At 53.7% G+C, this 16,523-nt stretch overlaps 1 protein-coding gene across 1 annotated transcript in view; it reads left to right on the forward strand.

The window, feature by feature from the left end:
- Positions 1–14,281: 14,281 nt before the first annotated feature.
- The window catches only part of ADAT3 (adenosine deaminase tRNA specific 3), a 38,897-nt gene continuing 36,655 nt past the window's right edge, over positions 14,282–16,523 (forward strand). The window contains 1 exon segment of the mRNA XM_038770767.1: positions 14,282–14,346. The gene's annotated coding sequence lies outside the window, so the exon portion shown is untranslated.

The raw sequence follows: 16,523 nt of genomic DNA on the forward strand, positions 1-16,523 counted from the left end.
CTGGGGAGTTGTCCTGCATACCCGGGATCTGCTGGCCCCCGTGCCCAAGGGGTTTCCACAGCTGCCACCTTACCTGCCCTGGCCTTTGAGCTGAATACTGGGGGATGCGCCATGGAGGAGCTGATGACCAAGACAACTTCAAAAAATGTGATTGAATGAATTCAGAATTGCAACCTTTAAGCCCAGGCATCCAGAGCAGTCCTCCTTTCCAGAATGATCTAGAGGTGGAGTTGGGGGGCAGCAAGTGGTGCGTCAGGGAGTTGAGCTGGGAAAGGGCCTGCAGGGGACAGGGTGAAAGACCCAGAGCCTTGGAGAGTAGGCGTACTCAGCTGCACGGAGGCGGGGAAACTTGGTTGTTGCTCCATCACAGTCACTGAGCAGGGTTTCCTGCCACCTGGAGGGTTCTGGGAGTTGGGTGGCAGGGTTTCCGCTCCTTCAAGCCTGTTTCACAACTGGTGGGCACTGCAGGGGTTGAGCTAAGAAGCAGCATGGCACAGTGGTTAGAGCACAGGCCTGGGAGTCAGAAGGTCTGGGTTCTAATCCTGGCTCTGCCATTTGTCTGCAGTATGACTTTGGGCAAGTCACTGGACTTCTCTGTGCTTCAGTTACCTCATCTGTAAAATGAGGATTAAGGACTGTGAGCCCCAAGTGGAACAGGGACTGTGTCCAGCCCAATTTGCTTGTATCCTTCCCTAGCCAGGTGTTGCCCAGGACTGGAGCGAGTGGCCCGCGTTAGTAGCAGGGGTGGCCTCACAAAACTGCTTCCTGTTTGGCTGGGTGAGGGACACAGTGTAATGATCTCACAAGGCACAGGCTGTATGATATTTTCAGGTCATGTAGGGGAATGGCCCCCTGGGCTCTGGTGCTTTAAAACCTTTGGAGAGGAGTTTCTGTTTGATGTGGAGATAGGAGGGAAGGATCTGGGAGACAAGTACAATAACACTGGAACAAGCGGGAGCGGGATGAAGGGGGAATGGGGTTTCCCTCCCACCCCTCAAAATGCTCTAGGCTTAGGGGAGTGCCAAGTACTTCTGCAAAATGGCACTTGTCACATCATCATGTTATACTGTGTGGCTGGCATAACATGTGGCGTGAGGTTTTTTTTAATGGTATTTGTTCATCGCTTACTGTGTACCATTCATTCATTCGTTCAATCGTAATAAAATAAATAGAATAGTAAATATGTACAAGTAAAATAGAGTAATAAATATGTACAAACATATATACAGGTGCTGTGGGGAGGGGAAGGAGGTAAGGCGGGGGGGATGGGGAGGAAGGGGAGAGGAAAGAGGGGGCTCAGTCTGGGAAGGTCTCCTGGAGGAGGTGAGCTCTCAGTAGGGCTTTGAAGGGAGGAAGAGAGCTAGCTTGGCGGATGTGCGGAGGGAGGGCATTCCAGGCCAGGGGGAGGACGTGGGCCGGGGGTCGACGGCGGGACAGGCGAGAACGCTAAGTGCTGGGGTAGATACAAGGTTGTCAGAGGTGCCTGTCCCACATGGGGCTCACAGTCTTAATCCCCATTTTACAGATTTTATAGATGAGGTAACCAAGCACAGAGAAGTGATGTGACTTGCCCATGGTCACATGACAAGTGGCAGAGCAGGAATTAGAACCTAGGACTTTCTGACACCCAGGCCCATACTCTGTTCACTAGGGCATCTCAGTGTCCGGTATGCCTAACTGCCAAACCGAGGCACCCCTAGCTGCAGCAGAGGGAAGGTTAACACTGACACATGTACGTATAAGTAATTTCATTTACATGTACTGATGTTTGTCTTCCCCATTCTGATAATAATAATGATGATGATAATGATAATAATGATAATGCTGTCATTTGTTAATTGTAATGATAGCATTTATTAAGCACTTACTATGTGCCAAGCTCTGTTCTAAGTGCTGCGGGGGAGGATACAAGGTAATCAGGTTGTCCCATATGGGGCTCACAATCTTAATCCCCATTTTGCAGATGAGGTAGCTGAGGCCCAGAGAAGTTAAGTGACTTGCCCAAGGTCACCCATCAGACACGTGGAATGCTCCATGGGGCGGGGGGGGGGGGAGGAGGGAAGCCCGTCCTGGAGAGCTCGGCGCATGCGCAGTCGGAGCCCGGGTCGGGGGAGAAAGGAGCCCCCGCCCTGGAGAGCGTAGCGCATGCGCAGTCAGAGCCCAGGCGGGAGGGGGAAAAGGGGGCCCGGCAGGGAGAGCGCGGCGCATGCGCAGTCGGAGTGCGCCACAGCGGGGGAGAGAAGGGAGGCCCGTCCTGGAGACCGCGGCGCGTACGCAATCAGAGCCCGGGCGGGAGGGGAAAAGGGGCCAGCCGCGGAGAGCGCGGCGCGTGCGCAGTCAAAGCCCGGGCGGGGGGGAAAAATGTGGCCCGCCCGGGAGAGCGCGGCGCATGCGGAGTCGGAGTGCGGCCCGGAGGGGAGAGAAGGGAGGCCCGTCCTGGAGAGCGCGGCGCATGCGCAATCAGAGCCCGGGCGGGAGGGGAAAAGGGGCCAGCCGCGGAGAGCGTGGCGCGTGCGCAGTCAAAGCCCGGGCGGGGGGGGAAAAATGTGGCCCGCCCGGGAGAGCGCGGCGCATGGGCAGCCGGAGCGCGCCCACTCATCATTAATCATCATCTCACTATGTACAAAGCTTACTATGTGGCCAACTTGTAATAATAATGATAATAATGATGGCATTTATTAAGCGCTTACCTTGTACAAAGCACTGTACTAAGCGCTGGGAAATTTACAAGGTGATCAGGTTGCCCCCCGTGGAGCTCACAGTCTTCATCCCCATTTTACAGATAGAACTGAGGCCCAGTGAAGTGACTTGCCCAAGGTCACAAAGCTTACTAGCGACGGAGTCGGGATTTGAACCTCTGACTCCAAAGCCCGGGCTCTTGCCACTGAACGAAAATGCTTCTCTATACTGTACTATACTATACTGTAATATACTATATACTATCCTATTCCCAACTGCTTAGTACAGTGCCCTACACAGTGTAAGTGCTCAATAAATAAATACGATTGAATGAATGAACGAACGATAGTCCCCAAAGCTATATCTTCAGCACTAGAGAGCACAGCGCATGCGCAGTCGAAGTCCGGGTGGGAGGGAGAAAGGAGGCAGCTCTGCGCGTGCGTGTGCGGAGTCAGAGGTGGGGGAGGAGCGGAGCGCATGAGCATTCGGAGCCTCTGCGAGGGAAGGAGAAGGGAGGGTGCTCTGCACATGCGCGTGCGGAGCCGGGGGCAGAGAGAATCGGGGCGCATGCGCACACTCGGCGAGGGGGCACCACCCCCACAGAGGGCGGAGCATGCGCAGTCGGAGTGCGCCACGGGGGGAGGGAGGCCTGGCCTGGAGAGCGCGGCGCATGCGCGGTAGGAGCCCGGGCCGGGGAAAGGGAGCCCCCGCCCTGGAGAGCGGAGCGCATGCGCAGCCAGAGCCCGGGCGGGAGGGGGAAAGGGGGCCCGCCCAGGAGAACGCGGCGCATGCGCAGTCGTTGCGCGCCCGCGCTCTGTTTAAGAGGCTTACTATGTGGCCAACTTGTAATAATAATAATAATCAATCAATCGTATTTATTGAGGGCTTACTCTGTGCAGAGCACTGTACTAAGCGCTTGGGAAGTACAAGTTGGCAACATACAGAGACAGTCCCTACCCAACAGTGGGCTCACAGTCTAAAAGGAGGAGACAGAGAACAAAACCAAACACACTAACAAAATAAAATAAATAGAATAGATATGTACAAGTAAAATAAATAGAGTAATAAATATGTACAAACATATATACAGGTGCTGTGGGGAAGGGAAGGAGGAAAGATGGGGGGATGGAGGGGGGACGAGGGGGAGAGGAAGGAAGGGGCTCAGTCTGGGAAGGCCTCCTGGAGGAGGAGCTTCCGTCCCCTACATTCCACGGAAACTGCCCTCTCAAAGGTCACCAATGACCTCCTGCTTGCCAAATCCAATGGCTCATACACCATCCTAATCCTCCTCGACCTCTCAGCTGCCTTCGACACTGTGGACCACCCCCTTCTCCTCAACACGCTATCTGACCTTGGCTTCACAGACTCCGTCCTCTCCTGGTTCTCCTCTTACCTTTCCGGTCGTTCATTCTCAGTTTCTTTTGCAGGCTCCTCCTCCTCCTCCCATCCTCTTACTGTTGGGGTTCCCCAAGGTTCAGTGCTTGGTCCCCTTCTGTTCTCGATCTACACGCACTCCCTTGGTGACCTCATTCGCTCTCACGGCTTCAACTGTCATCTCTACACTGATGACACCCAGATCTACATCTCTGCCCCTGCTCTCTCCCCCTCTCTCCAGGCTCACATCTCCTCCTGCCTTCAGGACATCTCCATCTGGATGTCTGCCCGCCACCTAAAGCTCAACATGTCGAAGACTGAACTCCTTGTCTTCCCTCCCAAACCTTGCCCTCTCCTTGACATTCCCATCTCTGTTGACGGCACTACCATCCTTCCCGTCTCACAAGCCCGCAACCTTGGTGTCATCCTCGACTCCGCTCTCTCATTCACCCCTCACATCCAAGCCGTCACCAAAACATGCCGGTCTCAGCTCCACAACATTGCCAAGATCGGCCCTTTCCTCTCCATCCATACCGCTACCCTGCTCATTCAAGCTCTCATCCTATCCCGTCTGGACTACTGCATCAGCCTTCTCTCTGATCTCCCAACCCCGTGTCTCTCTCCACTTCAACCCGTACTTCATGCTGCTGCCCGGATTATCTTTGTCCAGAAACTCCCCTCTTCAAAAATCTCCAGTGGCTACCAATCTGCGCATTAGGCAGAAACTCCTCACCCTGGGCTTCAAGGCTCTCCATCACCTCGCCCCCTCCTACCTCACCTCCCTTCTCTCCTTCTACAGCCCAGCCCGCACCCGCCACTCCTCCGCCACTAATCACCTCACCGTACCTCGTTCTCACCTGTCCCGCCGTCGACCCCTGGCCCACGTCATCCCCCGGGCCTGGAATGCCCTCCCTCTGCCCATCCGCCAAGCTAGCTCTCTTCCTCCCTTCAGGGCCCTACTGAGAGCTCACCTCCTCCAGGAGGCCTTCCCAGACTGAGTCCCTTCCTTCCTCTACCCCTCGTCCCCCTCTCCATCCCATCTTACCTCCTTCCCTTCCCCACAGCACCTGTATATATGTATATATGTTTGTACATATTTATTACTCTATTTATTTATTTATTTTACTTATACATATCTATTCTATTTATTTTATTTTGTTAGTATGTTTGGTTTTGTTCTCTGTCTCCCCCTTTTAGACTGTGAGCCCACTGCTGGGTAGGGACTGTCTCTATATGTTGCCAACTTGTACTTCCCAAGCGCTTAGTACAGTGCTCTGCACACAGTAAGCGCTCAATAAATACGATTGATGATGATGATGATGATCAGAGAGGAGGCAGATGCAGTAGTCCAGACGGGATAGGATGAGAGCTTGAACGAGCAGGGTAGCGGTTTGGATGGAGAGGAAAGGGCGGATCTTGGCGATACGGAGCCGAGGCCGGCAGGTTTTGGTGACGGCTTGGTGAATGAGAGAGCGGAGCCGAGGATGACACCAAGGTTGCAGGCTTGTGAGACGGGAAGGATGGTAGTGCCGTCAACAGAGATGGCGAAGTCAGGGAGAGGGCAGGGTTTGGGAGGGAAGACAAGGAGTTCAGTTTTGGACATGTTGAGTTTTAGGTGGCGGGCAAACATCCAGATGGAGATGTCCCGAAGGCAGGAGGAGATGCAAGCCTGGAGGGAGGGGGGAGAGAGCAGGAGCAGAGATGTAGATTTGGGTGTCATCAGCGTAGAGATGATAGTTGAAGCCGTGGGAGCGAATGAGGTCACCAAGGGAGTGAGTGTAGATTGAGAACAGAAGGGGACCGAGAACTGAACCTTGGGGAACCCCCACAGTAAGGGGATGGGAGGGGGAGGAGGAGCCTGCAAAAGAGACTGAGAATGAACGACCAGAGAGATAAGAGGAGAACCAGGAGAGGACAGAGTCTGTGAAGCCAAGGCTGGATAGCGAAGTCACACAGCTGACAAGTGCGTCCACCAAGTACCCACATCAGAGCAGAAGGGCCTGCTTTCTGGGGCCCCCCTGAAGTGCCCAGAGATGGCTTCGCAGGCCAGCCGCTTACTTGGATCCCGGAGGAGTTGGGCCACGATGGACACGGGACGCCTTTCGCCATTCGAAACGCCTCCGGTCGCAAGGCTCCCGATCAGCGTGTCCGCCACGTGGCTGAGGCTCAGCTCCACCATCCCCGATTCTACCTGTGGGGAATGGCCACCTGGGCTCTGGTGCTTTAAAACCTTTGGAGAGGAGTTTCTGTTTGATGTGGAGGTAGGAAGGAAGGATCTGGGAGACAAGTACAATAACACTGGAACAAGCGGGAGCGGGATGAAGGGGGAATGGGGTTTCCCTCTCACCCCCCAAAATGCTCTAGGCTTAGGGGAGTACCAAGTACTTCTGCAAAATGGCACTTGTCACATCATCACGTTATACTGTGTGGCTGGCATAACATGTGGCTTGAGGTTTTTTTAATGGTATTTGTTTAGCGCTTACTGTGTACCATTCATTCATTCGTTCAATCGTAATAAAATAAATAGAATAGTAAATATGTACAAGTAAAATAGAGTAATAAATATGTACAAACATATATACAGGTGCTGTGGGGAGGGGAAGGAGGTAAGGCGGGGGGGGATGGGGAGGAAGGGGAGAGGAAAGAGAGGGCTCAGTCTGGGAAGGCCTCCTGGAGGAGGTGAGCTCTCAGTAGGGCTTTGAAGGGAGGAAGAGAGCTAGCTCGGCGGATGTGCGGAGGGAGGGCATTCCAGGCCAGGGGGAGGACGTGGGCCAGGGGTCGACGGCGGGACAGGCGAGAACGCTAAGTGCTGGGGTAGATACAAGGTTGTCAGAGGGGCCTGTCCCACATGGGGCTCACAGTCTTAATCCCCATTTTACAGATGAGGTAACCAAGCACAGAGAAGTGATGTGACTTGCCCATGGTCACACGACAAGTGGCAGAGCAGGAATTAGAACCTAGGACTTTCTGACACCCAGGCCCGTACTCTGTTCACTAGGGCATCTCAGTGTCCGGTATGCCTAACTGCCAAACCGAGGCACCCCTAGCTGCAGCAGGGGGAAAGTTAATACTGACACATGTACGTATAAGTAATTTCATTTATATGTATTGATGTTTGTCTTCCTCACTCCAATAATAAGAATAATGATGATGATGATAATAATAATGATAATGCTGTCATTTGTTAATAGTAATGATAGCATTTATTAAGCACTTACTATGTACCAAGCACTGTTCTAAATGCTGGGGGGGAGGATACAAGGTAATCAGGTTGTCCCATATGGGGCTCACAGTCTTAATCCCCATTTTACAGATGAGGTAACTGAGGCCCAGAGAAGTTAAGTGGCTTGCCGAAGGTCACCCATCAGACACGTGGAGTGCGCCACGGGGGAGGGAGGAGGGAGACCCGTCCTGGAGAGCGCGGCGCATGCGCCGTCGGAGCCCGGGTCGGGGGAGAAAGGAGCCCCCGCCCTGGAGAGCGTGGCGCATGCGCAGTCAGAGCCCAGGCGGAGTGGGGGGAAAAGGGGGCCCGGCCGGGAGTGCGCCACGGCGGGGGGAAAAGGGAGGCCCGTGCTGGAGAGGCGGCGCATGCGCAGTCAGAGCCCGGGAAGGAGGGGAAAGGGGGCAGCCCCGGAGAGCGCGGCGCGTGCGCAGTCAAAGCCCGGGCGGGGGGGCGGGGGGAGAAAATGTGGCCCGCCCAGGAGAGCGCGGCGCATGCGCAGCCGGAGCGCGCCCGCTCTCACTATAATAATAATAATAATGATGGCATTTATTAAGCGCTTACCTTGTATAAAGCACTGTACTAAGCGCTGGGGAATTTACAAGGTGATCAGGTTGCCCCCCGTGGCGCTCACAGTCTTCATCCCCATTTTACAGATGGAACTGAGGCCCAGAGAAGTGAAGTGACTTGCCCAAGATCACAAAGCTTACTAGCGACGGAGTCGGGATTTGAACCCCTGACCTCTGACTCGAATGCCCGGGCTCTTGCCACTGAACCACACTGCTTCTCTATACTGTACTATACTATACTGTAATATACTATATACTATCCTATTACCAAGCGCTTAGTACAGTGCTCTACACACAGTAAGCGCTCAATACATACGATTGAGTGAATGAATGAACGATACAGCCCCCAAAACTGCATCTTCAATCCTAGAGGGCGTGGCGCATGCGCAGCCGAAACCCGGTAAGGGGGGAAGGGAGGGAGCGCGGCGCATGCGCGTTCGGAGCCCCGGGGGGGGGGGGGCGCGCAGGCGCAGTCGGAGCCTAGGCGAGGGAAGGAGGGGGCCTCCTCCCTGGAGAGGTCGGAGCATGCGCAGTCGCAGTACGCCACGGGGGGAGGCGGGAGGCCCGTCCTGGAGAGCACGGCGCATGCGCAGTCAGAGCCCGGGCCGGAGGGGGAAGGGGAGCCCGCCCAGGAGCGCGCGGCGCATGCGCAGTCGGAGCGCGCCCGCGCTTACTAAATACGAAGCTTCCTACATTGCCAACTTGTAATAATAATAATAATGATGGCATTTATTAAGCGCTTACTATGTGCAAAGCACTGTTCTACGCGCTGGGGGGTTACAAGGTGATCAGGTTGCCCCCCGCGGGGCTCACGGGGTTTATCCCCATTTTACAGATGGAACTGAGGCCCAGACAACTGAAATGACTTACCCAAGGTCACACAGCTGACAAGCGGCGGAGTCGGGATTCGAACCCCTTATGTCCGCCTCCAAAGCCCGGGCTCTTGCAACTGAACCACACTGCTTCTCTACACTGTACTAAACTATACTGTAATATACGATATACTATCCTATTCCCAAGCGCTTAGTACAGTGATCTGCACACTGTAAACGCTCAATAAATAAATACGATTGAATGAATGAATGAACGATACAGTCCCCAAAGCTATACCTTCAGCCCTAGAGAGCGCGGCGCATGCGCAGTCAAAGCCCGGGAAGGGGAGAAGGGAGGGAGCTCGACGCATGCGCGTGCCGAGCCGAGGGGGGGGGGGGAAGGGACCGGCGCGCACGCGCAGTCGGAGCCTCGGCGAGGGGGCCCCGGCCCGGAGTGGGCGGACCATGCGCAGTCGCAGTGCGCCACGGGGCGAGGGAGAAGGAAGGCCCGTCCTGGAGAGCGCGGCGCATGCGTATTCGGAGCCCGGGCCGGGGTAGAAGGGAACCCCCGACCTGGAGAGGGCTGCGCATGCGCAGTCAGATCACGGGCCAGAGGGGAAAAGGGGGGCCCTACCGGGAGCGCGCCCGCTGTTACTATGTACCAAGCTTACTATGTTGCCAACTTGTAATAATAATAATGGCATTTATTAAGCGTTTACTATGTGCAAAGCACTGTTCTAAGCGCTGGGGAATTTACAAGGTGATCAGGTTGTCCCACGTGGGGCTCACGGTCTTAATCCCCATTTTACAAAGGAGGTAACTGAGGCCCAGAGAAGTGAAGTGACTTGCCCGAAGTCACACAGCTGACAAGTGGCAGAGCCGGGATTTGTACCGATGACCTCTGACTTCAAAGCCTGGACTCTTTCCGCTGAGCCACGCTGCTTCCCAACTTCCCAAGCGCTTAGTACAGTGCTCTGCCCACAGTAAGCGCTCCATAAATACGACGGAATGAATGAATGAATGAAGCGCTGTTCTAAGCGCTGGGGGGTTACAAGGTGATCAGGTTGCCCCCCGCAGGGCTCACAGTCTTCATCCCCATTTTACAGATGGAACTGAGGCCCAGAGAAGTGAAGTGACTTGCCCAAATCAATCAATCGTATTCATTGAGTGCTTACTGTGTGCAGAGCACTGTACTAAGCACTTGGGAAGTACAAGTTGGCAACATATAGTGACAGTCCCTACCTAACAGTGTGCTCACAGTCTAGAAGGGGGAGACAGAACAAAACCAAACATATTAACAAAATAAAATAAATAGAATAGATATGTACAAGTAAAATAAATAAATGGAGTAATAAATATGTACAAACATATATACATATATACAGGTGCTGTTGGGAAGGGAAAGAGGTAAGACGGGGGGATGGAGGGGGGATGTGGGGGAAGCAGCGTGGCTCAGTGGAAAGAGCGTGGGCTTGGGAGTCAGAGGTCATGGGTTCGAATTCTGGCTCCGCCACTTAGCTGTGTGACCTTGGGCAAGCCACTTCACTTTCCTGTGCCTCAGTTACCTCCTCTGTAAAATGGGGATTAAGACCGCGAGCCCCAAGTGGGGCAACCTGATCACCTTGTATCCCTTCAGTGCTTAGAACTGTGTTTCTCCCCCTTTTAGACTGTGAGCCCACTGTTGGGTAGGGACTGTCTCTATATGTTGCCAAATTGTACTTCCCAAGTGCTTAGTACAGTGCTCTGCACACAGTAAGCGCTCAATAAATATGATTGATTGATTGATTGATTGAAAGGAAGGAGGGGGCTCAGTCTGGGAAGGCCTCCTGGAGGAGGTGAGCTCTCAGTAGGGCCTTGAAGGGAGGAAGAGAGCTAGCTTGGCGGATGGGCGGAGGGAGGGCATTCCAGGCCCGGGGGATGATGTGGGCTGGGGGTTGACGGCGGTACAGGCGAGAACGAGGCACGGTGAGGAGTAGCAGCAGAGGAGAGGAGGGTGCGGGCTGGGCTGTAGAAGGAGAGAAGGGAGGTGAGGTAGGAGGGGGCGAGGTGATGGAGAGCCTTGAAGCCCAGGGTGAGGAGTTTCTGCCTGATGCGCAGATTGATTGGTAGCCACTGGAGATTTTTGAGGAGGGGAGTCACATGCCCAGAGCGTTTCTGGACAAACACGATCCGGGCAGCGGCGTGAAGTATGGTTTGAAGTGGGGAGAGACACGAGGATGGGAGATCAGAGAGGAGGCCGATGCAGTAGTCCAGACGGGATAGGATGAGAGCTTGAACGAGCAGGGTAGCGGTCTGGATGGAGAGGAAAGGGCGGATCTCGGCGATGTCACGGAGCCGAGACCGGCAGGTTTTGGTGACGGGCTTGGATGTGAGGGCTGAACGAGAGAGCGGAGTCCAGGATGACACCAAGGTTGCAGTCTTGTGAGACGGGAAGGATGGTAGTGCCATCACCAGAGATGGGAAAGTCAAGGAGAGGGCAGGGTTTCGGAGGGAAGACAAGGAGTTCAGTCTTGGACATGTTGAGTTTTAGGTGGCGGGCAGACATCCAGATGGAGATGTCCCGAAGGCAGGAGGAGATGCGAGCCTGGAGGGAGGGGGAGAGAGCAGGGGCAGAGATGTAGATTTGGGTGTCATCAGCGTAGAGATGATAGTTGAAGCCGTGGGAGCGAATGAGGTCACCGAGGGAGTGAGTGTAGATTGAGAACAGAAGGGGACCGAGAACTGAACCTTGGGGAACCCCCACAGTAAGGGGATGGGAGGGGGAGGAGGAGCCTGCAAAAGAGACTGAGAATGAACGACCAGAGAAATAAGAGGAGAACCAGGAGAGGACGGAGTCTGTGAAGCCAAGGCTGGATAGCGAAGTCACACAGCTGACAAGTGCGTCCACCAAGTACCCACATCAGAGCAGAAGGGCCTGCTTTCTGTGGCCCCCTGAAGTGCCCAGAGATGGCTTCGCAGGCCAGCCACTTTTACTTGGATCCCCGAGGAGTTGGGCCGCGATGGACACGGGACGCCTTTCGCCATTCGAAACGCCTCCGGTCACACGGCTCCCGATCAGCGTGTCCGCCACGTGGCTGAGGCTCAGCTCCACCATCCCCGATTCTATCTGTGGGGAATGGCCACCTGGGCTCTGGTGCTTTAAAACCTTTGGAGAGGAGTTTCTGTTTGATGTGGAGGTAGGAAGGAAGGATCTGGGAGACAAGTACAATAACACTGGCACAAGCGGGAGCGGGATGAAGGGGGAATGGGGTTTCCCTCCCACCCCCCAAAATGCTCTAGGCTTAGGGGAGTACCAAGTACTTCTGCAAAATGGCACTTGGGACATCATCACGTTATACTGTGTGGCTGGCATAACATGTGGCATGAGGTTTTTTTTAATGGTATTTGTTCATCGCTTACTGTGTACCATTCATTCATTCGTTCAATCGTAATAAAATAAATAGAATAGTAAATATGTACAAGTAAAATAGAGTAATAAATATGTGCAAACATATATACAGGTGCTGTGGGGAGGGGAAGGAGGTAAGGCGGGGGGGATGGGGAGGAAGGGGAGAGGAAAGAAAGGGCTCAGTCTGGGAAGGCCTCCTGGAGGAGGTGAGCTCTCAGTAGGGCTTTGAAGGGAGGAAGAGAGCTAGCTCGGCGGATGTGCGGAGGGAGGGCATTCCAGGCCAGGGGGAGGACGTGGGCCGGGGGTCGACGGCGGGACAGGCGAGAACGCTAAGTGCTGGGGTAGATACAAGGTTGTCAGAGGGGCCTGTCCCACATGGGGCTCGCAGTCTTAATCCCCATTTTACAGATTTTACAGATGAGGTAACCAAGCACAGAGAAGTGATGTGACTTGCCCACGGTCACACGACAAGTGGCAGAGCAGGAATTAGAACCTAGGACTTTCTGACACCCAGGCCCGTACTCTGTTCACTAGGGCATCTCAGTGTCCGGTATGCCTAACTGCCAAACCGAGGCACCCCTAGCTGCAGCAGAGGGAAGGTTAACACTGACACATGTACGTATAAGTAATTTCATTTATATGTATTGATGTCTGTCTTCCCCACTCTGATAATAATAATAATGATGATGATAATAATAATGATAATGCTGTCATTTGTTAATAGTAATGATAGCATTTATTAAGCACTTACTATGTACCAAGCACTGTTCTGAGTGCTGGGTGGGAGGATACAAGGTAATCAGGTTGTCCCGTATGGGGCTCACAGTCTTAATCCCCATTTTACAGATGAGGTAGCTGAGGCCCAGAGAAGTGGCTTGCCCAAGGTCACCCATCAGACAAGCGGTGGAGCTGGGATTAGAACCCGTGACCTCTGACTCCCAAGCCCATGCTCTTTCCAATAAACCTGGCTTCCAGCATACACCCCCTTATTTTGCCAGAAGCTCCCACCGGTAGGAGTTCTCACTAGGGCGCACAGTCAACCGGTTGTACGGCGGACAGGCCATTTTTCATTTGGTCTGTCCAATTTTGATCTGAAACTGGACACCTTTTTGTCCAGTTTTTAAATTATCATTCATTCAATCATATTTATTGAGTGCTTACTGTGTGCACGCAGAGCACTGTACTAAACGCTTGGGAAAGTTTAATATAACAATGAACAGTGACATTCCCTGCCCACAATGAGCACATGGTCCAGAGTAGAGTCTGGTAGAGAAGCAGCGTGGTTCAGTGGAAAGAGCACGGGCTTGGGAGTCAGAGGTCAAGGGTTCTAATCCCGACTCCGCCACTTGTCTGCCGTGTGACCGTGGGCAAGTCACTTAACTTCTCTGGGCCTCGGTCACCTCACCTGTAAAGGGGGATTAAGACCGTGAGCCCCATGGGGACAACCTGATTACCTTGCATCTATCTCAGCGCTTAGAACAGTGCTTGGTGCCTAGTAAGCACTTAACAAATACCATTATTATTACATCCCCCTGAAGCCCTCTTCACTGGCTGACATGGAAAAATCTATCTGGGCATCTCTAAGAGGATATTCTGGTGACCCTGCAAAGGAAAAACAACGTGGCCTAGTGGATGGAGAATGGGTTAGGGAGTCTGAAGGAGCTGGGTTCTAGTTCCAGCACAGCCACGTGTCTGCTGGGTGACCTTGGGCAAATAACTTAACTTGCCTGTGTCGCAGTTACTTCATCCGTAAAATGAGGCTTAAGACTGTGGGCCCCATGTGAAGCATGGGCCGCGTCCAAACCTGATTACCTCGTATCTGGTCCTGCACTTAGAACGGGGCCCGGCAAATATCATAAAGAACCAAAACGACAACAGCAACCAAAAAATACCCTTCACCGGGAATCAATTCTGTCCCGAATGGGAGGTTGAGTGCTGACTGAAGGCACCGCGTTGCCGCAGAAGCCAGCTGTCCCGATAGGCTCCCCTAGCTTCCTTCAGGTGCCCCCGCCCTCACCCGCCCTGCAAAACCTACCGCAGCCGCCGCCGCCGACACGAAGCCAGCCGAACCCACCCCTCGTCACGTGAGGAGATCAATCACGAAAGCAGGGGCAGTCTCTCCGCGGCTCAGAGCGCCAGGATTTCTGGGAATTGTAGTTCCTCGGCAGCTCCCGCAGACGGCTGCTTCGGCACGGTGAACTACCACTCCCATCCTGCCCTGCGGTTGCGTGGGCGGCGGGGCGGCCGAAGACGCGGGAGGTGGCTGAGGAGGCGGGGGAGAGTAGGTGTTCTGGCTGCGTTTAGGTAAGCTGAGGGGAGACCCGGCTTTTTTTTTCCACATTAAGAGTGGGCGTCAGGCGTTCAGAGCGCGGGACCCCGGGCGGAGGGAGAATATTCGTCGTTTCTCCTCCTCCTCCTCCTCCCCCTCCCTGTAGCGGCGCGGGAGAAGTCCAGGCGCGGTCGGCGTGCGGATCCCTCCGCCTCTCCAGGTCCCGGGCCCGTCCCTGAGCTGGGGATTGCGGTGCCCGGTGTCGTCGCCCCTCCTTAAATCACTCAGAACCCGGTCGCTTCTGCTGCCCGCTGCCTTGTGCTGGCTGCCAGGACTCTAAAGGGTCCGGCTCTGGCGCCTCCGCCGCGCACGTTGTCGTGAATATGATGATGATAGCATTTATTAAGCGCTTACTATGTGCAAAGCACTGTTCTAACCGCTGGGGAGGTTACAAGGTGATCAGGTTGTCCCACGTGGGGCTCACAGTCTTAGTCCCCATTTTACAGATGAGGTAACTGAGGTACAGAGAATTAAGTGACCCTCGCCACCTTTGAGAGGCTCAGCCTGCCACTGGCAGCAGGCTGCTTCATTTTATTCATTCTTCATTCAGTCATTTATTGAGTGCTTACTGTGTGCAAAGCATTGTACCTAGGGCTAGGGAAAGTACAAGACAACAAACAGTGACATTCCCTGCCCACTGTGAGCTTACATTCTAGAAGCAGGGGAGACAGACATCAATACAAGTAAATAAAATTACAGACATGTACATAAGTACTGTGGGGAAGGGAAGAGGGAGGGAAAAGCAAAGGGAGCAAGTGGGCGATGCAGAAAGGAGTGGGAGATGAGCCCCAACTAGCCACTAGGCAATGTGCCGAGTGGCTAGAGCATGGGCCTGGGAGTCGGAAGGACCTGGGTTCTATTCCCAGCTCTGCCACTTGTCTGCTGTGACTTTGGGCATGTCACTTAACTTCTCTGGGCTTCAGTTACCTCATCTGTGAAATGGGGATTAAGACTGAGCCCCATGTGGGGCATGGACATGTCCAATCGTATTAATTTGTATATACCTCAGCACTTAGTACAGTACCTGGCAAGTAGTAAGCGCTTAACAGATACCATATGAAAAAATACATTGGCTTCAGCTTGCTACTCATCCACCCAACACAGTGATGTTTGACTGGGCCGTTCGTAGTACATGTAGTCCTCCAACTTAGAATACCGCTTATTCCTGAAGATTTGCCAAAGTTGAGGTACAGATGGGAACCAATGTTCTAAATGAAGGATTGGTTCCAGAACCAAGATCAGATGCCCCATTTTCATTCATTCATCAATCGTATTTATTGAGCGCTTACTGTGTGCAGGGCACTGTACTAAGCGCTTGGGAAGTCCAAGTCGGCAACATATAGAGACGGTCCCTACCCAACAACGGGCTCACAGTCTAGAAGGGAGACAGACAACAGAACAAAACATGTATACGGGTGTTAAAATAATCAGAGCAAATAGAATTAAAGTTATATGCTCATCATTAACAAAATAGAGTAGTAAATATGTACAAGTAAAATAAATAGAGTAATAAATCTGTGCAAACATTAAAACAGGTGCCGTGGGGAGGGGAAGGAGGTAGGGTGGTGGGGGATGGGGAGGAGGAGAGGGAAAAGGGGGCTCAGTCTGGGAAGGCCTTCTGGAGGAGGTGAGCTCTCAGCAGGGCTTTGAAGGGAGGAAGAGAGCTAGCTTGGTGGATGTGTGAAGGGAGGGCATTCCAGGCCAGGGGAAGGACGTGGGCCAGGGGTCGACAGCGGGACAGGCGAGAACAAGGTACAGTGAGGAGGTTAGCGGCAGAGGAGCGGAGGGTGCGGGCTGGGCTGTAGAAGGAGAGAAGGGAGGTGAGGTAGGAAGGGGTGAGATGATGGAGAGCCTTGAGGCTGAAAGTGAGGAGGTTTTGCTTGATTCGAAGGTTTAACAGGCAACCACCGGAAATTTTTGAGGAGGGGGTAACATGCCCAGAGCGTTTCTGTACAAAGGTAATCCGGGCAGCAGAGTGAAGTATAGACTGAAGTGGGGAGAGACAGGAGGATGGGAGATCAGAGAGGAGGCCGATGCAGTAATCCAGTCAGGATAGGATGAGAGATTGAACCAGCAAGGTCACGGTCTGGATGGAGAGGAAAAGGCGGATCTTGGCGACGTTGTGGAGGTGAGACCGGCAGGTTTTGGTGAA

The sequence above is a fragment of the Tachyglossus aculeatus genome, chromosome X2 (assembly GCF_015852505.1).
Source record: "Tachyglossus aculeatus isolate mTacAcu1 chromosome X2, mTacAcu1.pri, whole genome shotgun sequence".
Lineage (NCBI taxonomy): Eukaryota > Metazoa > Chordata > Mammalia > Monotremata > Tachyglossidae > Tachyglossus > Tachyglossus aculeatus.